Here is a 24,200-nt window from a genome sequence, read left to right as displayed (position 1 = left end):
AGCAACAATTCCAGACACCTCTACCGCTATACAATTTTCAATATTATCCTTAAAAGGAAAGGTTTATGTTTAGGTGATATCTCTCCAACCTTAGTTGGTGCACGGATGAAGGTTAGTGGAAGAGCCACGTGGGACCGAAACCTTCTGGAAAATAGTCCTGCTCAAGGGATTAATTAGCGGAATGCAAACGAGTTGAGATGGCAACAGATAAACACTGCTTAGCTAATTGCTGGGTAAGAGTCATTTGTAGGTTTTATTAGGGCAACCTCATTCCCAAGAGTATTTAGTTTGCCTGTGGCGTCAATACAAGGCTGTTCTCTCAAAAGGTTACAAAGATAAAAAAAATAAAGATCCTTTTCTTACCAGATGCCCAGAGCGAAAATGCACAATCTTTTGCCTGGCACGCTGAAGGAATTTAGTTCACTCCACAGCAAGCAATAGAAGGGATGGAAACTTACTGTTGCCACCATTTCATTTGGTAATTTAGTTCCTCAGAGTACAGTAAGAGATGAGATCTGGCTTAAACAGACACACATTTTCCTCTTCTTTTTCAGAACACTTTTGAAAGTTATGTCATTGAGAAGCCCGTCGTGGCCTCCTTTTGTTAGCCTTTACTACAGTAAGTGAAACAATGTTACGTTATATCCAGTTGATGTAGCTCATGAATCCTACCTGAAGGTATATCTTGGCGCTATGCCAGCTTAGCGGTCCCGCCACAGCCTAAAACAGCCAAATCTTGAGGTCCTTTTTAAATTTGGCAAAATCAAAGCAACAACGGAGATGATAAAGAAGGTCATACTTTTAAAGGCCTACATCTCAGTATGAAAGGATTCCAATTTTGAGATAAGTTCAGAACAAAGAGGTGCTCCTCTGTTTGATCTGCTCATTTTAAGTCCTGGAAGTAATCTAAGAAGTAATCGAATTGGCTTTTTCTAAATCCGGTTTGAGAGCATGTATTGATGCTCAGTTGCTTGTAGCTTCTCCAAGAGGAGCCCAGTGTCTGTCGGAGCTCCGCATTGATGTTGGTGAACTGGGACCATAAGCTAAGGGGATGCAGCTAGCTTTACACTGTTTTCATGTGTCCTACACACGTCTTCTGCTTCTCTCACCTCTGAATCGAGTGATAGATTTCCTGCAATCGGTATTTGTTAACCCACAAGTCAGAATTCTGCTGTCTTTGTGGGGAGCCGGGAGAGTACTTATTACTACACCCTTAGTTTTATTAGTATTTATTACAAAATGCGATTGTAGTTTGCCAACGTCTTGCAGAATATCACTGAGATGGCTGCAAAGAGGCCGCAGACCAAGAAAAGCAGGCCCACCATGTTCCTGTTGCTCTGCCTATTTGAGCGCAGCGAAGGCCTTACTTGATCTTCTGCGATGCCCTCATTTTTCCATTTATTTGAAGTCCTTTTGAGCGTTTCAGGACTTAAAAATCTGATTCTTTGCTGCTCTCACACTGCTTTACATGTACTTTATTGGCAAACTTCAAATTTGTTTTCTTCATCTTTCAAGGTCTCGAGGCCAGATCCCAGTAGGGATTGTTTTGCTGAACCCTTATCATAAACATTACCCAACACTCCCAACCCAACAGTTTCCTGCCCTGTTCTACAGCTGGGATGACGCACTTCACGAAGGGGTGGGTAGACTGGGGTCACACCCTGGTGCTGGAAGCAGAACTTAAAAAGCTCTCATCCTTGAACAAGCAGTCCCTCACACCCACTGCCACATGTCACTCGGGAAGAGAAACTGGTGGAGATTTCCACAGACATTTAGAGCTACCTTAGGAAGAGGATTGGCCATTACTTTTGTGTCTGTGTGTAGATGCATCTGCCCAACTTCCTTTCCTACCTTTCATGGTTCGATCGCAGAGAACTTGTCCGCATTGGTTTGATTTTTGGTAACGCATAGCACTCATCTGAAAGTTGTCCTGGCACTGCCATAGTGTTGGGAGCATGAATGTTTTTTTACCTTTTTTGTATTTCATCAGAAAATAAAAAGAAACACATTTAATATGATGTATGGGCTGGAATACTGATTAATGTGTTTTTTTAAATAGTTTTTTTATTGAGCATAGCATTAGATACAAGATATACATTTTACAATTAAGAAAAGAAATAGTTCATAAAAACCTTTTTTCAAACATTTTGATAGCTTCTTCCTTCCATACCAAGTTTAAAAAAGATAAAACTGTAGCAGTGCATGACAATCCTCAATAATTTAGGAAAAAGAACAATGTGCAAAAACCTGCAATATAGTGCAACAAGGAAAAAAGTGCAGATATTAAAAAGTGCAACAGCCAAAAAAAGTGCTAAAGCTTCTAAAGTGCAATCTAAGAAGAAAAGTGCTAGCGCTCTTAGTCACAACATCTGCTACAATTTCGACATCAATATCAAGAATTAATTTCCCCCCTTTAATTTTCCTAGGTTCCCAAAAAACTTCCAATTTTTTTCAAATTTCCTTATGGCTCCCACCCGACTTCCATATGCTTTTTCAAAGTTTCGAGTCCTTTAATAATATGATGTATGGGCTGGAATACTGATTAATGTGTTGTTGATGCATAAACCATGTTTCTGTTTCATTACTAAATATGAGCTGATCCTGCAGCCCTCAGTCGCCACCCGAGAGGGAATGCCCAAGGTTTTTCAAGAAGATGGTTGTTTGCAGCACTCCATCCGCATGATGAGTCGGTTTGTTCTGAGGAACGATTAGGTGCTGCCAGCCCCATTATAGCATCGAGGTAGCAGTCATGAGCCATTTGTTTCCACTCAAGTCCTTTTTGTATCTGATGGAAACGATTGTCTCAAAAAGGCTAATTTCATAGTGAAAAGGTACAACATTGCCAACTGCAGCAGAGGAAAGTTTTGTTCACAGGTCCAGGTAATGCTAAAAAGAAAACGGTGGACGTAAAATGCACACTTTGAAGAGGTGCTTTCTGGCCTTTGTTCCGAGTCACTAATGGCCCTATTAACGATCAAATTGAAAATGCATGGAGGGTTTCTGGGCTGTACCTCCGTGAATAGTTGGACACACTTGTATCATGAAACTTGACGAGACTCCCCTGGGTTTAGTATCACAGACCGACGTGGCAGAAACTAACATTGCTTTTGGGGCTCGCAGTTTAGACCAAATGATTCTAAAAGGAGTATTCAAGCACTGGATTATTTCCAGATTCAGCCCACATTAGGTTAGGATCTGACCACCACTCAGATATTGTAAAACTACTCGTAAGCTATCTTTATGTCGGAACGTGTTTGTGCCAGCTCCCTGACGGCTCAAAGCTGGAGGTTGGTACAGGGGGGTTGGTCATTAGGAGCCCCACAAGTGCCTCTTGTATGACTAGTTTTTGAAGTATGGATCTTGCATTTTTTTAAGTGAGTGGAACCAGTTGGAGGAGGGGTTTTCGCGTGCTTCCCTCCACTTCAGATCTAACTAGTTTATTGCAACTGGACGGTGTGTCGTTTGGGCCTGCTGTAGGCTTGAAGACTGATGAGGCTGGGCGTCTCTGGTGCCTGCAGTAGGCTTGAATACTGACGAGGCTGTGTGTCGTTGGGGGCTGCAGTAGGCTTGAATTCTGATGAGGCTGTGTGTCGTTGGGGGCTGCCGTAGGTCTAAAGACTGATGAGGCTGGGCATCTCTGGTGCATGCAGTAGGCATGAATACTGATGAGGCTGTGTGTCGTTGGGGGCTGCAGTAGGCTTGAAGACTGACGAGTCTGCGTTGTTGGGGGCTGCAGTAGGATTGCAGACTGACGTGGCTGTGCATTTGTAACTTATCTGTTTATTGAGTATATTTTAGTAAGTAAAGTACCTAGCCTGTGCCTCTGCTACAGCACTAGTTTATGTGCGTGCTCTAAGCTGTTCACATTGAAAGCCTAAAAAACTCTTGAATGTAGGTTCTAAGCGTCCCTCTTGCAAGCCTGCCAACTTGAACAAAAAATCTCACCTTGTGAGGAGGGAGCGGGGTTTGGGGGTGGCAAGGCCTCATGCTGAGAAGTACCCAAGAGGCCCTCTTGAACCCCCCCCCCCACCCCCCCCCCCTTAAAAAAAACAAAAAGCTTGCTGAGGCTGGTGCCGATGTTCTTGGGTGTTTTCACACACCTTAATGGACGTCAGAAGCTCAAATCCTTGGGAAACGAGCTGGAAAACCACTATTTGCAGTAGTTTTCAGCTAGTTTTCCATGCCACCATGTGATATCTGCTAATCACTGGGTGATCTTGTAATGGGAGCTGATATTGTGTGTCACACAGTGGCACTGTGGGAGTTGGCAGGTATGATCTTGGCATTTCATCCTGGCATAGTGCATAGGAATGCAAGTCGTTGGTGCTACGCTCTCCTGCTCTGCTGAATTATAGGCCACTGAGTCCAGGAGGCAACTCTTCTTTCTTATGTCTGGCTCACTAACCTGCAAAGCACCTGGCTTAAATTAGCAGTGTCTGTGCACACCTGCTAGCAACTTGTGCCCTCGATGAGCCATACAATGGGCAACCTAATACTCTTTTCCATTTTTTCCCTTTTACTTTGATTTTCTTTTTCCTCACATTGTGGCCTCACTCAGTGTGACTCCCCAAGACCATCTAACCCGCCTGTAAAAATGGGTAGCCCCTTAGTTTAAGACTTTATCTGATGACCATTCCCGTTGGTTTGGTTCCTTGTACTGCAGTCTCCCCTGTCAGGGCTGTATGGCTGGCCCTTGGCATGTTCGCAGCTCGTAACCAGGATAAGATTGGTAAGGCAGGCACTTGGGCAATGGGCCAACATCTGGGCCACTTTTTTGAGCAGCATGGTGGTCGATTTGTGCTGCACCTGTGCTGTTCAGATGCCTCCAGCGGCCCAGTGGGGACCTGAGCGGCCTTTCCAGAGGCAGATGGGTCTCTGTTACCTCCTTTTTACAAATGGGGCGAAGGTGTCATTCCTAATTTCTCGCTGTCGGCCCATTAATTAATGCAGATTGAGCAGGGGTTGTGGGGGCCTGAGCAGAAGTGGCCTCACTTATATTCAGGTGTGGTGTCTCCAGGAAGTAGTCAAAATGGATGATCAGTTGTAAATTGAAACTGAATGAGGAAAACACTGAAGTTGTGCTGCCTGGCAACAATCTTTGCAGCAGTGTCCTGAGCACTCTACCAGACTGTTTGGCAAGCTGCACACCCTGAAAAATATCACTAAAGAGCCTTGGGGTGTGGCTTGACTCTAATCTCATGACGGACTGTCAAGCCAACAAACTTGCCGTCAGCTGTTGAGATTACTGCAGAAGGTTCTCGATCTCCTCCCCTTTACTGCTAGAAGAGTAATCGTGCAGGCCCCTGTGCTCTCGCGTCTGGATTACGGGAATGCCTTGTGTCTTAGCTCGCTCCGCTATGTGGTCAGAAGGCTGCAGACTGTGCAGAATGCCCCTGCTCGACTTTTGTTGAACATCCCTAAGCATCAGTCTGCCACCAGGGCTCTGAGACCTCCACTTGCTTCCTGTAGTACCCAGAGTACAGTTTAGGACCCTATGCATTCTGCACAGGGCAATAGAGTCCTCCTACTGCTAAGACCTTAAACCTCCCCAAATATACTTGGAAAAGCTCTCCGATCCTCTTCAGCTCACCTACTGACAGTCCATAGGATCTGTGTAGCCCGACAAGGCGGCTTTTCGTCCTCGTTTTTGGCACCTAGACTCTGGTATTCTATACTTCCGGCACTGCGCCTCCTGGAACACGAACTTCCCTTTTGCAAAGCTTTGAAGACATGGGTGTTTTGTGATTAATTCCTTCTCCGCTATCTATGATCCAATGGTGTGTGTTTACAGTGCTAGGAGGCCTCTGGGTGTCCACGTGTTTTATAGGAACCATAGAATTCTAATTGGTTCATTAGTATGAACTAATCCTTGCACAAAGCGAAGTTAAGAAAACCTACTTCTTTAAGAGATCCCCCTCCTTTAGTAATACTTAAACACTGAAGCAATGTTTTGCAAAAAAGCGCAATCCGCAAATGAGGGCTATTTAGTTTTAGGGTGCTTGGGCCCATATTTATCCCAATCCAACCCTGCTCTCAACTTCTGATTCGTTTCTGGTCAAGCACCTTCTACAGAGCAAGTCAGTGTACACAAATCTTTTTTAAAAAAGCACTATATAAATGTTACAAGACGAGTCGCAGCCACATGTTTTTGACAGCATGAACTGAGTCAGCAACTCCTTGGTTTGAAAGCACGGTTTTCTCAAATTACCACTTAAGACGAGGGTTTGATTTCCTAGTTGGACAGCTGTGCTTCTGGCAGTCCTTCCTGGGCTCCTGCTGTTTTCTTGCATTAGCTCGTTGAACCTTTCTCCGCAGACGGTGTAGTAGCACTCTGATTCTCTAGCTGTTTGTTGCTTACAACGCACCACCCTATGCCATTTCATGAAGCTAGAGACGTGCCATGACTAAGTCTTCTAATAGTTTATTGTACAAGCCATTGTTGTGACCTGTTCAGGATTCTGATCTTACTTTTTATCATACCTTAATTTGGGCCTAGATGTTGGGCTTTTAAATGCCACAAATACCTGATCCTTTTGATATAAAATATACTGTTTCCTGAGTTCTAGCCTTCTTGGATGCCGAATGTCTGAAAATACACTTTTAGGTAGAGCGTGGGAAGCGCATGCGCTGCTCTGTGAGGCGTGCTGTATTCGAGTATGGACTTAAAGCTCCCCCCACTCTCCGCCCATATTTTTCATTGACTTCTATCATTGTCCTTTGCAAATGCTGGCTTCCGATTTGTTAATAGGCTTGTTAGTCCCTCCTTAGTACCCGCCTTGTCTTCCTTTCTAACCTCCCATGAGGACTGGCCCTTTTAGTTCTGTTGTTACACGGCATGTCTTATTTAGTCTGCAAGTACTATTTCTTTAATGAGTTTCTCCTACTGCAGACACATGCTTTCCTGCAACATTCAGCGCCATGCGCACTTTCACTTTCCAAGCAGCCTGGGACAATGGCGGACACTTCTTGGAAGTTAAATAGGTCTGACATTTACAAGAGTTTGAGCTATTGGCATTGTAAATTACAATGCCTTTTATTTGTGTTAATTATCAAAACAGATAAATAAAAGGCATTGTCGTTTACAGTGCCAATAGCTGAAATTCTTGCAAATGTGAGACCTATTGCATTTCAAATACTTGTTAATATTTCTTCTCTGCCAGCTTATTGCATCCTGCTATCTGTGTATATCCATTTGTAATGCATCCTGTTCTTTTTCTTTCCTTTCTCTGTGTGTGTGTGTGTGTGTGTGTGTGTGTGTGTGTGTGTGTGTGTGTGTGTGTGTGTGTGTGTAAATAAATAAAAATATATATATATATATATATACACATACAAAAAAAGGGGTTTCCCCTCGATGAGGTAGCACTCGCAGGAAGTATCATGCTGCTGAGGCAGAGAGCAACACTCACGGACACAGTACTCAATAAAATCACCCTGCCGACGCGTTTCGGGCATCGCGCCCTTCTTCCCAGGCAGTTTCTGCAAATGATGGTAGGACGAAGACTCCCAGTACATCCCCTTTCTTTAATTGGATGATGACGCTCAGGTGAGCACATACCATTGAATTCTGGGACTGGAAGTCCACTCTTTACCCATGTGGGTCGCTTGCCATCAAACATACTTTAACAAAGTTCTTCAAAGGCACACCAATGTCCCACAGCGTCGCTCTCATAGCGAAGGAGCACCTCCTGCTCTGCATAACTCTGCCCCAATAAACAGAAGCGGTCCCTCTTTCATCTCGTGGCGGTGCTACCTCGTGGCCTGGGCCGACCACATTACCTGCACATGATGAGGTAGCACTCGCACTGTGCAAATGATGGCAGGACGGAGACTGCCAGTACATCCCCTTTCTTTAATTGGATGATGACACTCAGGTGAACACATACCATTGAATTCTGGGATTTGCAGAAACTGCCTGGGAAGAAGGGCGCGATGCCCGAAACGCGTCAGCAGGGTGATTTTATCGAGGACTGTGTCCATGAGTGTTGCTCTCTGCCTCAGCAGCATGATACCTCCTGCGAGTGCTACCTCATAGAGGGGCAACCCCTTTTTGTGTGTATGTATGTGTGTGTATATATATATATCACACCAAAATTCAGTGCTTCACACTGACGTCGCCATGACCTCGCCGCTTATGACTCGTGATCAAGGGACAGGGTCCCGAAACGTGTCGAGTTACCGAGAATCTTGCTGAAATAAATTTCACTGCTAAAGAAGCTATTCGAGTCCATGGTTGCTGTTTCGGGAAGGAAGGATACAGCGAGTGTTGTGAGATATATATATTTATGACTCTGCCTCTATAGTGACGTATAAACTCATGTGCCCTGGCTACAAAGCATGTTCGGGTTCTATGTGAAGTTAAAAAAGAAAAAAGAATTGCAGCAGCAGCTTGAAGTAATTGGCAAACGTCCAAGTCTGTGCTCTTGACCCTAAAATAGATTCTACAGGTCTCATTTTATATTGTGTATATACTGAGCCTCTTGGCAGTAATTCTCTTGAGAATCAATTACCCTCTTTGGTAGGAAAATGCACTCCCTGCGTGACCTCTGCTTTTTTTTCTGCATGCTGCGGAGGAGTGACGAAATAATTTCATCAGACTAGATCTGGCGGGGGGGGGGGTTATAGTTTGTGGTGACCGTGCTAATACACAGTACGAGATGCACAATTTACACAGCCGGTGATCAGTGTGACGCGACCAATTTACACAGCCTTTGAAGGTTGTGGCAACCGTGCTATATCCATGTGACGTGACCAATTTACACAGCCTTTGATGTTTGTGGTAAAAGTGCTAATGCAGGGTGTGATGTGCACAGTTTACATAGCCTTTGAAGGTTGTGTTAACTGTGCTAATTCAGAGTGTGATGTGTACAATTTACACAGAGGGTTGTGGTGGTCCTGCTACTGCAAAGGTTGACGCACACATTTTACACCTCCTGTGGAGGCTGTGGTAACCATGCCGATACAGGGATTGGCCTGCACACTTTACACAGTCTGGAGGTTGTGGTAACCATTCCAAAGCAGAGTTTGACCTGCACACTTTACATTCTGCGTGGGCTTGTCCTAGCCATGATAATGCAGATGTTTACAATGCAATGGTCTCGGCATTGGTAAAGTTAGAGCTATTGGCATTGCTCATGACATTATTTTTGTTTGTTTTTGTTTTTAAATCATTTAAAGAAACGGCATTGTCATGAGCAATGCCAATAGCTCTAACTTTAACAATGCCGAGACCGTTGCATTGTAAATGCTTGTTTCATATATCTCCCGATAAAGCGATGCATATACTGCGGGTCAGGACTGGCCGAAATCGTCAGTCTATCTTGAGTAACATTATCGTTGATAGATTTTGACCAGGAATCTAACTCAGATCTCAGCACATCAGAACTCCCTGAAGGAACCATGAGGTGGTCCTTGAATTGCCTTAAAACTGTGAAAAAGGTTCCAACTCAGTCAAATAGAAATGAGGCCCAGAAGCAAATAAATGATGTGGTGCAGGCAGTGGAAGGTAATAAATGTAGTGTAGGGAGAAGAAAAAACTCTCTGGTCGGAAAGATTTAATAATTTTGTTCAGAAGAGAGTGGGGTGGTGTCATTAGCAAGGAAAGCTGGAAAGAGATTTTAAGGGGACAACAATAGGGAAAAATTAATGTTGCCAAAAAGGGAAAATCCTGCAGAGGATGATGTTCTGGGGAAAATCACGGGGCTGGAAACAACCGTGGAAAAAGGAACCAAGAGGAAAGAAAAAAGCGAGTGAAGTCCAAGACAGATGCTTTACCATGTGTTGCGCGTTTTATTTCCTAGTACAGTTTATTTTTCTTCAACCTGCGTAACTTCTGGTGTTTGGTAATTGAAGATTGAGCGATGTGTATGCTGCCACCCAAACCAGACCAGAATATTCCCCAGTGTTTTGTGGTAAATATTTTGGCTGTACAGCTTGGCAGAACCAGTTGAGGTTTCATAAGGTCAGTTAAATGGGCGTGTGTTTTATCTCTTGATGTAACAGATATCCAAGTCCTTAGAGATCATGACAACACGGGTGGTTTGTTTCTGCATTCATTGGCTTGTGTGACATAACCTTTGCCCCACCACGAGGCTCTTTCATGCTTCTTGCATGTAATTAGTGTCTTGTGTGGCATATCCTTTTTCATACCACAATCCATTTTGCTCTTTGGTGCTTATTTCCTGGTATTGATAATTTCCGTTGCTGATGCCAAATTTACATAATTAGGTGGTCACCCATTGGACTAGTGATAGCACAGAGCAGAAATAGACACCTGAAGTAAATTGCTACAGGGCGATATGGAAGCAAAGTCAGAAACTCCCAGCTTATTGGGTAATTCTGCAGACAAGTTTAGCAAAAGAATATTTGTTTCTAACTTTCCCAAAATACCAGAAAAGAGAGGCAGTTATGAATGTCCTGATGGACATTGTTTGAAAGCAGAACGTCCGGAATGGATTTTATTCATAAACGTTTTGCTTTTGATTTTAGCAGTGATCTCTTTAAGCAAACGAGGTATGTCAGAAGAATCAATCCTGTAACATCACAATAAACTACTATGGTGATTAACATGGACCAACCATAGTCGCATAACATTGTCGTGAGTTTGTAATGAATACAAATGTGGTTGAGGATGGAACGATGAAGATGGGTATGCATAATGCTAATCTACATATTTACGTTGATCTGGTCGTGAAGGGATTGACTTCATGGTGGTATCACACCTATTGTTAAGAGCTGTTTTTTAAAAGAATATTTTTTTTTTTATAAAATTTTATTGAACAATAAATCAATTACAAGCATGGGCCTACAACCACCAGGGCCGGCCGCTAGATTCAGAAAGGATTATACAGTTGTTGAGGCAATAGTCGGCTCCCGGGGCCCAGCCCCGTACGTGGCTCCGGATAGTCCTAGGGAAGCAGGATACCTAAGATTAACATAAATAACAAATAAAAACAAAAGGCGAGGCATAAGGGCAAAAAGTGTGGGTCAGGCTACCTCCGGGGGACTCTACTTCAGATCTTCAAGTAGCTATCAAGAGGAAGGAGTACTGATAGGTCGGGGGGGGTCACGGGAGAGGAACGTCTATATTCGGTTGTTCCAAAAATCGCAAGGAACCATCAAGGGTCAGGGGGACAAAGCAATATCGGTGTCCACTAGGGGGGGAGTACAGATACCCCCACGATACGCGTTCCATTGCTCCCAGATCCTACCCCATGCCCCCGGTTTACCACGAGCCACATACACAGTCTTCTCCCTGAACATGCACCAGTCCATGTTCTCCTTCCATACAGACACGGTGGGAGGCCGCTGGGAACCCCAAAGCTGCGCTATATCTCTCTTGGCAATCATGTTCCCCAGGGCCGCCATTTTAAAAGAATATTTGAAGGCCATAAAGGTAGAAATGGTCTTGAATTCAGAAGAATGCCTTTCCGGTCGATAAGGCAAAATGTATGACATATGCAGGAAGGCCGGTTGTTTGGGTAGTGTCACTAACAGATGGCAGAAAATTGCAGAAATTGAGTTTGGGTTGGCGGTGGAGACATGAGGTTAGGGGAGCCATACCATGGATTGCTTTGCACAGGAAGGAAAGGAGTCTGTATTCGGCCCTGCTGGTGGTAGAGAACCACCCTGCTTTATGTTGGTAAGAAGTGGTTTCACTGTTTTTGAGAGTGAACACAACCTGTGTTAGAAAGTTGATTACTTTGGCAATGGGAGACCTCATGTTTGCCGAGGCCCAGCAGAAGGCTTTTGCAGTAGTCTATATTGATCATGGGTCATGAACAGTGCGTTAATGATAAAATTTGCAGGGGAGAATGTTGAAAGTAGATTTTGTTCTTATGTAGAGCAACTGATCGTGTGCTGCTGATAGGATATAGAGGAGTCCAACCTCAGTAGGAGTTGAAAAACCCCCTGAATAATTTTGGCAGCGAGGGCAATAACCAGGATGAATGGATGCATCGAGATTAATGAGGTTGGCGTAAGAATGGTTGTAAAAGGTAAGAAAGGGCAGGATTTCAGTGTTTGAGGTGCTGTACAAGAGGTAGTACATGGGCATCCAATGGTGGATAACCAGGTAAATGGAGCTTATGAATGGGAGTCAGTACTTTTTGTCCTTCAAATCAAATAGTTTTTCCAGGGCTGAAGAATGCTAGCTTTTCAGCAAAATGCTGTGGGCCTGCTTTTGTATTTTTCGCCCGCGCCCTTTAGCAATTCCTGTCAAAGTTCAGCATAATTAATGGTAGTATATGGCTGTCCTTCACTTTTCTACATAAGCTATAGTACACTTATGCCCCCCCTTGTCTGATAGATGATAGTTCTCTCCTTTGCCCCATCCCCATTGTTTGTACAGTGCTCCGTTACTAACTAGTTAGGTTTAGACTGTAGAGGTACCAATAATTATCCATGTAACCATACACTGGCCTGTTCTCATAATATTTAAATGTCCATGATTTAAGGCTAGAAAGTTAGTGATGCTGTGTAGGTTAGTTGTTTTCTCCGTACTTCCATGGGGGCCAAATCCACTCTAGAATTTCAGGCTAACTGACTATATAAATGAGGGGGACCACCTTACTCCGTCAATATGAAATGGACACTGTTTCTAGTCCTGGATTATTCACAATCGTCATCAGGTGTGTTTAGTCTAATTGAGTCAATGGATGCAAACCCAGACTACAATGCCAAGAATGCATGACCTTTTCACAGAAAAATGCTTCGGACTAGAAACATGATCTGTATGACATGGAGTAAGGTGATCAATTTGGAAATTCCTTGGTGTATCCCGACCCATCAAATCTATTGGACATCCCTGGTGGACGCAAATCATGTGAACTTAATCCGGTCTAGGATCTTCTTGGCTGAAAAGAACGTGCCAGTGAGGTATTTGAATAGGTGTGATCCCAGTTTTGTTTTTATGGCCAGGAGATGTGCCGTAAAATTAATTTTGATGTCCCTACGCTCAGTAGGCTGGAACCCTGGAGCTTATGTCACCTGCAGGAAACCATGTTCTGGGAATGTTGCTCAAGCTATCTACATCCTGAGCCATTGTGCTTTAATGTTTTGCTGAGGTTATCGGGTGTCTCTGTGGATGGATTTGTCCGTGAAACAGTGTCTTGAAGGAGATGCATTTGTTCCTGCAGAGCTATGAAAAGTACTCGGGTGAAGGTAACTGTGTACCACGGTTTCTGCTCATTGACTGATCTAGCTGCAGTCTTTTACTTCTCTTAATGAGGAGAGATTGTGTATTCCAGCAGAGAAAGATTGAGTTTGCATGGTCAGTTTGTGGGATGATGGGTATACCTTCCACTGTTGATATTCTTCTTGAAGTGTAAAGAGGATCCGCTGCTGAAGGAGGTGATGGGATGCACTCATTAATCTTATATCTCTGGTGACCTTTCAGATTCTAGCTTTGAGGCTTGGTTTGAAGGTGTGTCCTAGAATGGGCTGTAGTGTGAGAATGGTGGCGAGAGTCTGCATTCCATTTAGTTTATTCTTTTCTAAAGGTTTTCTCCTGCTACAGACTCTGCAATTCCAGCCGGGTCTACTCATGGTGACTCTGGGTTCGAGGCAAACATTTGTTTTTGGGAACATTGAGAACTTGCATGACTTCATGCTGGATAAACCTGCATCTGCCATTTTATTAGCCCTTTCAGGATGTTCCACCACTGTCCTTTCGAGGTCTGTGATTTTGTAATGGAGTTGGCACTTTCCCAAAAGTTAATCCATCTGATCTCTCTGAAATGTTGAAGTACAAGCCGGCTCCCATGGGAGTCGGATCTGAGCTTGGAATTAAATGGTTTTGATGTAGAACATAAAACTACAATCTCAGTGAGAACATGAAGGTGGATATTTGTAGCCTACTCACAGTAGGAGTAAGCAAGTGTTTGAAGAGACTTGGGTTATGAAAGGGGACTCTCCCCTGTAGTTTCTGCATGAGAGATTAGCTGGCCTACTTTTCAGTGTCCATGCCCAAAAACCCAATAGTCATTCACTACATGACAAACATGAATTCTTCTGTGTCATATAGTCCTATCTCGACCTCATGTACCTTTGTGCCAATTTAAAGTAACATTATATCAGTGTCCCTCGATTTTAAAACTAGTAATAACCACAGATGTCCTGTATGAGTCATTGGGGGAGTAGAGCGGAACCAGAGTCACAATTATCTACAACCATCATTTACTAACACCACTTATTACCTCTTCCATTCCTACCTAGCCCTAAGTTAGTCTTTTAAAGTGCTTTCAAGCAGGATTGAACTTGCCACAATCCCTGCTGTCTTGGAGAAAGTACAGTATGTCCACCTGACTGCTTAAGTACCTCATTGGTGTGTGATCTTTCTTCAACCTTACCTAGGAAGGTACTTTTTGCCACCTTCTGTTTCAAAATAAAAAAACGTGACTTTGGACATTGCCTGAAACATCCTAGGAGGATACACCGCAGCAGTGTGCCTTTATGGCATACCATTTAATTTAGTAAAGCCTTCCTCTTGGATATCGTCTGTTTTAAAATCCTGGAATATGGAAAGATCTTGGGTGCCACATATAAACCTCCTTTCTTTAGTAAGCCCCTTCCCCTAAGATGAATCACTCCATTAACTGGTCATACTTCCACTGTGCCCTCCCACGCACACCCTGGTTCCCCTAGTGGCAAATCTACCAATATGCAATGGACTGGACCTGCTCTGGAGTAATTGGTTCAACACAAGTAATTGATTAATCTCTTTAAGTGCCACCCCAAAGTAGTCCTCCTTAAATCTGCCTGCTACTCCCACAGTTGATAGCTGTTTTTCTGCAACTTCACTATAGACAGGGCAGCACTGAAGTTCATCAACGTCTCCAAACAGTTCACTCATGTTCACTCAAGAGCAGGGGTCTTCAAACGGGGGACACCCCCTGCCCCTCCCCCAGGAGGCCTCAAGCGATTCCTGGGGGCGGCCAGATTTGACCAAAAGAAGCATTATGCTGATAACCGTGCTTTGTTTTAAGCAGAAAGAAATGAGTGGCAGTAAACCGCTCTGTAATGGGCCATCACTAACCTCTTTTGTCATTTATATCCCAGCCGGCAGTATGTGTCAAAAGGGAAGGGACTCCAAGCATTCTTCAAAAAAAAAAAAAAAAACACCCAGCTTCTAATAATCCTACTGGGGGCACTTTTACATGTCAGTAAGGCCTTACGGACCAGACCAGTATGTTTGGCAACCTTGTATGTGTGTGGGGGGGGGGGGGGGGGGCTCTGGGCTCAATGAGGAGCTCTGCAGCCAGAGTGCTGTGCGGAGGGGGGCCCCTGGAGCTTGGGGCCCCCAGCACCGCGGGGGCCTGTGTTACGCCTATCTTCATTCGGTGACATGTAAGCAATGTGTACCAGTTTAAACTGACCGTGGATCTGTTATATTACTCTAGTATTTATTTTGATTATCGTATGCCAATTTCCCGTCTAGCCTCGTTAGGTTACCCAACACTATTGATTATAGAATGCTTACTTACTTTTATGTCTGTTTCCGCTGCCTTTTTATTAATTTAGTAATTGTCGGGGCCTCCGACTGTACGCCACTCGTGGTTTTATCGAGTGTGTTAGTCGCTGGCGCTGTTTATTTGGCATTCAGGCTTTAAAAGGAAAAGTAATGTGCAGACGGTGAGCGTGGGCGGCGTGGCGTGTCTGGGAAGGTTTCTTTATTGCTTGCGAAACCGCTGCTAGGAGCATCCTTCCTGGCAGCCTCGCGGAACGCTTCATTTCTGAGGGGACACCGACGGCACTTGGAGATCCTTCAGTCCTGTCTTATCTGCCTTTTCCTCAAACACCGCATCCTTGCCATGGTTTCAATTCCTGCCATCTCGCCCCCACTTCTTCTTCACATTCCCCAAGGAATGTCCCCTCACCGACAGAGCTACCGCAGCCCCTTCCTTCCGTCATACACTGAAGTGAGTTTTAAATTTCCTCTTCAGCACTTACTTGTCTTCTCTAATCGGGCCCGGACTGGCTGTAGCGGGCACCGGGCGTTTCACCGGTGGGCCTCCAGGGTGGGGGCCTGTTTTGCAGCATAGCTGCAGTATCTCCCCCTGTAGCAAAAGTGGCACTGGCGAGACCGGAGTGGTGCTTTCAACTAGCATATATCCAGAGAAAAGGTTATATTGCTCCTTAGAATAGGATTAACCCAGGAATATTATCCAGACATGAAGGGGGAGTGAAGGAGAGGTGAGAGGTTGGACAGCAGATAATTTTTGTTTTGTTTGAACCATTGCTTCAGGTTAATTATTCAAAGAGGTCAGTACCAATTTTTATTTTCTAAGAATCATATATTCCTGTGGTGTGTATTAAAACAAAAAAAAATGGTTTCTGCACCTCATGTAAATACACCTATCTTCTAGCAAGCACCCATACTGATCAGTTAAAATAATATGCGATGGTTGTTTATTGAAGTCAGTGTTTTATTGCAAGTATATGGACGCCCCATTAAGCCAGCATGTTTTTTTTTTTCCTTTTTAATTCTGAAGCGTATGCTTACAACTAAAATCTGTATCTATCACACTAGTTTGCCAAAGCCATACTGATTGGCTTGCCAATGCCCGTTTATTTTCTAGTTTATAGCTAAGCGGCAGGCGTGTTGCACGCAAAAAACACTTCCTATTGTAGGTATCCTACTATGTGCCTGCACAGAATAGCGGCACTTTCCAGAGTTCTGGTGGGTCACGGCACATGTTCTTGATTCTTTTTTTCAAGCAGAGTCCATGGTGGTACTTTTAGGGGCCCTAGCTCTCAGGTGTAGATAAATGATACTTTGAAGTCCGACAAAATTTGGACATATTTTACTGTGTCTTTAAGAGCATTACTAAATTATCTCCATGACGTTGATATCATCCTGTGCTCTCTTGTTGGGCATTTGTTAATTCTGTCGATTGGAGGCCAACGTATTGGTTTTAAGTGCTCTGACCAATGTTAGGGTAGCTTCTAATGACTTAGGGGTTCGATTGCTATTGCTCTTTATATAAGTTTCTCTCCAAAGGTGGCTAAATAACTTCTGCCAAAGGCATCCCACTCTGAATCTGACCACCCATTTGTAAAGTTGGGTCCACCAATCTGAACTGGGCTATTGGCATGCTGTAGTATTTTCTGGGCCCTCTGTATTTGTGCACATTTCTTCGTCTTAATGGGTTGCATAAGATTATATTGGTGGAGCCGGTACCACATGGAGCAGGCTTCGTATTTACTTGTGTGGAAGGCAGTGCTTTAAATGAGCGGCGGGTACTGAGTACCAGCAGGTTTTTTTTTTTTTTTTTTTTTTGTTGAGAGGAAGAGTACAGGCACTTCTCCGAAACCAGCAGGTACTCTGATAGAAAGGGCCTGCACTTTTATTTTTCCATTCAAGCACTGGTCGAAGAAGTAGTAGCTGACTGCATACAGGAGTGTGGGACAAACTGAACACAATCAACGGGGCTAGCAGCACGGAGATTGTGTTGTCCAGTGTATTATAAATTGGCACATGTCTGAGGATATGGAAATCAATTTCGTGCATCATTGGACTCAGGGCAAACTACCAAGTAGAGGTAGTGACCATTGTACAAGGCCTATAACTAGCAATCTCAGTAAACGGGCTCTGTAATTCAATGCTGATGCATTACTCTAAACACATCCATCCATCCATCCATCCATCCATCCATCCATCGATTTATTGTATTCAACAGATTTGTACGGTATGATGAGGTGAACGGTTTACCATTCGTTCATGTAAGCAGTGTGTATTTGTAAGTGTGTGGTTTGATGGAGAGGGTTGCAACTATGCTCAGGCTGTGAGGAAGGGGAAAAACTCTGACGTCGAAGCAGGTGACAGAAGAAGGCTAGACTCTGCATCAACAAGTAAATGAGAGGCAAAACCCCTCCCACTGTCCCTTCAAAAAGCCACGAGTCAAAGGACAGTAACCCGTGCAAAATAAATGAGCTATTATCAGTTCAGTGGCTTTCTTCACTTTCTAAGAGCTCGTTGCAAGATAGGAACTACTTCATCTTGGGCAGAAAAATCAATTGTGCACCTCGGGATACACTTTGCACAATGCACTCACAAGCTGACAAGCTAATCACTTAAGTGCAATATTGTGCTCAATGTCCAGTAAGTCTGTGTACAAGTTACCATGAATCTTGGCCGATAATCATTGGTGCCAGCACTAATGGTGATTTTCATGGCTGTCAGTCATCCTTCAAACGTATCTACACATCCACTGTTCATCCACACGGTCATATAGCACCCACTCTCTGACCAACTGAATGAGTACACTCGCTGGAGTGAAGGGGACCCCAGCAGGTTAGAGTACGCAAGACAGAGTTGTAACACCGGACCGCTTACAAGTTATTGATCAACAAGTCTCAAAGTACATTGCACTGGCGAATCCTCGACAATGATGGTCTCGCCTATACTGTCGGCTGCAGGAATATGTTTGACACCCAGTTCCTGGAAAAGGCATATACTCCTCATCTGACAAACCAGGATCTTTTAAAGATCCTGACAGCTAGCAGCTTATCGCCCTGTGGAATGTAGACGCAAAAATATTTGCTTGACTGGGGATAGAAAGTCTTATTGGTTGGGCAGGTTAAAAAAATATCCTCCTGGTCTTTCAACTTGGATATAGGAAAAGATCATCTTTCGAGAAGATCTTGACGGTGTCAAAAGGGGTAGCTATGAACATGTTTATATGCTATGTAGATGACTCTGCTGCCTTTGACATAGGTGACACAGACATACTTTGGTTATGACACCTACATAAAAGGGACTGAAGCCCACCTTGGTGGGTCGTTTAACAGAACTACACAAAGATGCTTGAGTGTGGAGCAGCAGCCAGGGCGGCTGAGTCCGGAGCATGGGGCTCCCAAGTTCGATCCCCTGGTAGCAGCTGAGCCCAGCACCATGCGACTCTGGGCAATAGCTCACTTCATTTTCCCGATGGCCTCCAGCGCCTTGAGACCCTTAAGGGGGTGATTAGTTCACGCTTAACAAATACCGGGTTAGAACCAATTACGCGGATGGGGTTAATTTGTCAACATGTTCACTTTTACTAGTCGTAACCAAGGGCATGTGCTAGCCCAAATGTTATTCTGCCTACATACTGCAGATATAATGGCTGAGCTCTTACATGATAATAGTTATCCACCAGAAGCGCTGACTTTGTCAATTACGTATCTAATACATGCACACAGCATCATACCGGTGGAAAAAAGCACTGCCTGGTTCCAAAGAATATTGACTGCATTCAACTCATGCTATAATAAAAACTACTGTTTGAAGGAGAATATTGACAGAGATTCGATGATATATTTTGAGGAAATCTACTTGGTGTCTTCTGAATCAGCATTGGTAGATGGATTAGATATTCCTTACTTTGCTCAAATTTGGCAGTTCTGCAATGAATGAACTATTGCATTTGAAGTGGGGTTAAGTAACCCAATGATTGCTAGTCAAAAATACAAATCCCCAGCAGTATCTAAAAAGAAACGTGCTGATGCAATTTGATTTTTTTTTTATTTTAGATTTCTAACTTCGAAATGCGTAAATTGGAGAAAGAAATGCAACCAATAACGTGTGTGCTATGAACCATATAAGATGTAATATAACATTTACTCCACTGTCCAGGTTTGCCAGGTGTTAGAAAAGTCTTAAGCCTGAATTTATAGGTACTGGAATTTGCACAACTGAGACAGCCCTGCATACTTTTTTGCTTTAAAGGCAGCTCAAATGGACTCTTCTGGCCAGTGGCGGCTGCTACGAGATGGTGGTGGCAGGGAGAGGGGATAGAAAGGTGGGGTAAAAAACCTTACCTCTGTACGGCCGCAACCTCTCCTCCGTCTTCAACTCCAAGAAGCACACAGGCTCAGACTCTCCTAGCCAATCACAACACTGCTGTCCTAGCAGTGTCGTGATTGGTGTGAGCGGCCTGGTTCGGCGCTCTGACAGGGACTGAACCTGTGCAGGTTCTCCACCCAGGCTGTCCAATACAGCTGGGTGGAGAACATGCAAAGTGTGCATGACTGTTTGGCCGGCCCAAGACTGCTGACCAAACTGTCATGTGCACTTAAGCGCACCAACCACTTTTCCCCCTGCTGGCTGTGATGACAGCCCAGGCTGCCCAAAAACTGGCTCAGTATGGAAAAATAAAATAATAAAATTGCATTTTTCCTTATTTGCACTGCTCCAAGAAACGTGGGGCGATGCTCTTCCGCTGCTTATGGCTTATTCTCATATATTATATTATTCGATTGATGTCAAATTGCTTAGCTGCATCTGATGTTTGAGAATTCTGTTAACTTTGGGTATCTGCGCTGTATAAAAATAAAATGTAACTTTGGCAATTAACATAATAAATTATTCTGTTTTTGTAGCGGTAAACTAGCACGCAGAAAATGTAAATATGTGTAAAATATTTTGAAACTACTTTTCAAGGAGAAAATTTATTTTTTCTTTTAAATGAATTAATTTTTATCTGCATAAAAATGTATGGGAGTGCAATTTGTTGAATATTCGTAGTGGCGTTGTATCCGTGACTCAGTGTTTTTATTCTCTAGTGCCAGGTCTTCAAGCTCTGAGATTAGGAAATGTTACTGTGTGCTGGTTTTAAAACCACTATTTTAAACGCAGTTACAAACCAACATTGACAAATCCAATCTGTTTGCTTTCAACTCCCAATCTGGACCTTTTGGCATTGCAAATGCCTTTTCATATGCTATTCCATGATGGAGGGGGTGGGAGTAGTAATGGAGGCAGAGTAAATCAATGCTCCTGAGCGATGGGGCAGCAGCAGTGGATGGGGATAACAATGACTAAAAAAGCCAGTGGTGGTGCACTGGAATAGCTGTGCGGTGAGGGAACCAGCAACACTGAGAGCGGGGACAGTGTATGAGGAGGGAAATAACACACGAGTTAGGGAAGAAGAAAACACATGCACTTCAGTGGAGTGGTAAAACAAAAAGAAAGTAGTTCCCGTAATGCAAGCAGAGGTAGGATACACATAATCCATTCAGGGAACAGCAATGTAGAAATGCTCCAGACCAAAGACAAGGAAAAGGGAGGAAAACCATTGAATAAGAAACGGGGAAATTATATAGTTATGGAAGCCATCCAATCAAGAGTAAGGGGCTGACCCAGACTCAGTTTTAAGTGTATATTTTAATGCATTTGAGACCATAGCTCTTTGACAACATCGGCGAGACCTAAAAAGAAACATGCTTGTTCTTGCTTTACAAAATAGATGCGGTTCTCATTGGCTCTGAATTATGAATGGTTTTATTAACCTGGAAATAGAATACATTTAGCACTGGTGATCGGTGAGGGTTGCCGCTGGGGTTACCGGACGTAGCCCTTTTTAAATGTAGACTGAATGAGGGAAGTTGAGTTTTGTTAAAAGGTGGGTGAAAGAAATAGCGGTTGTCGATTCACATGTAAAACAGTTTTGGAGGTCTCCTGATGGTTTTTTAATGAGCACTAGTTTACTAGAATTCTTTTTACCTTTTATATAGAATAATTTTACACCTTCTGTGGATGTTCCAGACGTTTCCTGATGTTTCTTCTCTTTTGTATACTCTTCAGGTATGACCTCTTACTAGACCTTGGGGAACTGTATACTCATTCGTCAGTTAAGTTGGAGAACCTCCTGATTCCATGGTCTTTGGTGGCAGTGTAGCCTGATGCAGAGGTGAGTCCAAAGAAAGGTGTAATTATAATTTTGATGACGTGAGAACCTCGCTGGTCCAGGCCGTGGAGCAACTTTATGTGCAAAATTATTTTAGTTGACAAAATAGTGAACCTTTGAGTTCATATCACTTGTTTTTCAGTTTTAATTTTTTTTTTAAATCTTTACTTTTAAGAATCATGGGTCCAGAAAAAAGTACGAGTGGCTGCACTTTTGCACATCACTGACTCCAAATAAGAACAAAGTGCCAATAACTGTTGTTGCTATTGCCGCACTGGTTATTCATTTTGCCCCCTCCTGCCCAGTTGGTTGCACCTTGGCAGCCTCCTTGTTCTGCCATGCCATAAATCTGCTTGTATAGGGCTCAGTTACATTTTCGCAGTGTGTAAATAATATTGTCATGCAACCTAATTACTCTCGGCGTCTGTCGGTGGCTGAAGGAAATCTGAAGGGGCTGAATAGTACATTCGTTTTTCCCAAATATTCCAATCACATTTATTAAATTATGGAGCCATGTTAGCGAACCACGTGACGGAACAGAGAAAGTCTGTCTAGGATTTATCACACAACCTGGTTTGAGGCAGGCGTGGTACCAAATAAGGAATAGTACATAGTAGGATCAGCCACCGTTTTTCTTTTCTTGCAGTGCCGATCTTTGGTTTTTCTCAGTGCCTCACGTTAAAGTGTCGAGCAGTTGTCCTTTATTCCGGCCTTCTGGGCCATAGTTGTCAATGGTGCAACAGGTGACATGGTATTGCGGCCCGGAACTGTGTAGGGACCTTCTTCATTTTAATTATGGATGTTTTTTGGTCTTGTGTACCATCCAGCACAAGCTATTCCCCTCGTTTGCTGTGTCCTCCTCCACCCACCGCAAATACCCCCCCTGCATTCCTTAAAGCTCAACTATGGCTGCGCTCACGCCTCCCTGGCTTTCCATTTTTAGGTCTCGCCTGGCGTTAGCAGCGCGCATTAGCTGCTCTCGCCATGAGAGGGCCTTTTGGAATCAATATGGATTCCAAAGCGTGCACGCGGACGGACTGAAGATGTGCACGCGCGGAGTGGGATTACACGTGACATCTGATAGGTGCTGCTGCAGATTTACTGCCAAAGCGTGCACGAGGACGGACAGAAGATGTGCACGCACGGCGTTTCTGCAGAACGCGCGTATGGCGCGCTTTCGCTTGTTTTTTTTACTGGGGATTACACGTTACATCAGATAGGTGCCGCCGCAGATTTACTGCCAAGGAGATGTGTGCGCCTTTCGCGACTCACTCACTCATCCACACGAAGTTTCTTTCCATCAGATAGGTGCCGCCGCAGATTTACTGCCAAGGAGACGTGCGCGCCTCATCCACACAAAGTTTCTTTCCTGGAGGGTTCCGGGAATAATTCACCAAATGGGAGGAATAATAAATATTATGCCTGAGCGGGAGAGCCGGCTGAGAGAGCAGACAGATATTGCTCACCTGGCTGTAATTTTGCTTAATTCACACAAGAGACAAGCTCAGAGTTTACTGTTTGGAAGAGGGGAAGCAATAGCTAAATCTTTAATTTGCAAAAATGATTACATTATCGTAAATGAAAATGCTGTTCTATTAGGCGCTCAAAGAGTCTATACATTCACACTGAGTCTTTTAATAAAAAGTTACCTGAAGTTTCAGAGCAACTTAAAAAGCCGTAAGTGTGGGGAAGGTACTTATTCTGACGTGGCTGTCTTCTGGAAGGGTAATTATTGGCTCTTTGCTCGCCTATGTAAAACATTCTTCTTTTCTAAATGCGTTCTCGGCCACTTTACGACAGGGTTTTTTTTTCTTTTACATAAAAAGTGCCCGCTGTCAATCACAGGGATTTCAGATTTCATTCCTACGGTGATTGACGGCCTTTTTAGATGTACAAGTTGACAAGTTAAAGGGTTCGTGGTGTAATTACACCCATCTCTCGTTCTGTGGCTTTCAATTTAAATGTCCTTTTAAAAAGGGAGAGGCTCCCTCTCCTACCTGAAGAGTGGGGAGTAGCTGTCTTGCGGTGTCAAGGAATATCTCTTCCATCAGCCTGAGGACCTATCTCAATTAAAACAAGCATTAAAATGTAATAGGTCTCGCCTTTCATTAAGTTAAAGCCATTTGCTTTGCTATACAATACCAATAGCAAAGCAAATGGCTTTAACTTAATCAAAGGCGAGACCTATTGCATTTTCAATGCTTGTTCTTTTTTGCCCCCCATCCTCAAGCGCCTTTGTTGCTCCCCCTTCCCACTTGCAGTTGATTTCATCCGTCCGCTCCTTCCACTGCCTTGCCGGTGCTCAGCAACCCCTCACAGTACTTTACATAAAAAAAAAAAAAAAAACTTTTTGGGTGGGCCCTACTGCTGTCATTTGCTGCTAGACTGCTTCCCCTGTCAAAATGTGCTTTTGTGTAAGTAAAATGATTTTTTTTTTTAATTTACCAGTCAGTAGTGTTAGCCATCTTGGATTGGTAAATAAAAACCAAAAGCAAACTAGCACACGCCTAAGCAATTTTGCTTTTTGCCAATGCT

The 24,200-nt window shown here is 43.7% G+C and overlaps 1 protein-coding gene across 3 annotated transcripts in view; it reads left to right on the top strand.

Moving 5' to 3' along the window:
• Positions 1-24,200, top strand: part of LOC146821566 (N-acetyllactosaminide beta-1,3-N-acetylglucosaminyltransferase 2-like) — a 140,389-nt gene that overhangs the window by 43,973 nt on the left and 72,216 nt on the right. For 2 of the 3 annotated variants that reach the window (XM_085612573.1, XM_085612574.1), the window contains exon 2: positions 21,563-21,668. The exons of the other annotated variant lie outside the window; for it this stretch is intronic. The gene's annotated coding sequence lies outside the window, so the exon portion shown is untranslated. The remainder of the gene's footprint in view (positions 1-21,562; positions 21,669-24,200) is intronic. 3 annotated transcript variants of the gene reach the window in all.

This window comes from Triturus cristatus, chromosome 6 (genome assembly GCF_964204655.1).
Source record: "Triturus cristatus chromosome 6, aTriCri1.1, whole genome shotgun sequence".
NCBI lineage: Eukaryota > Metazoa > Chordata > Amphibia > Caudata > Salamandridae > Triturus > Triturus cristatus.
The sequence above is the reverse complement of the archived record's forward strand: the minus strand, read 5'-3'. Positions and strand labels throughout refer to the sequence as shown.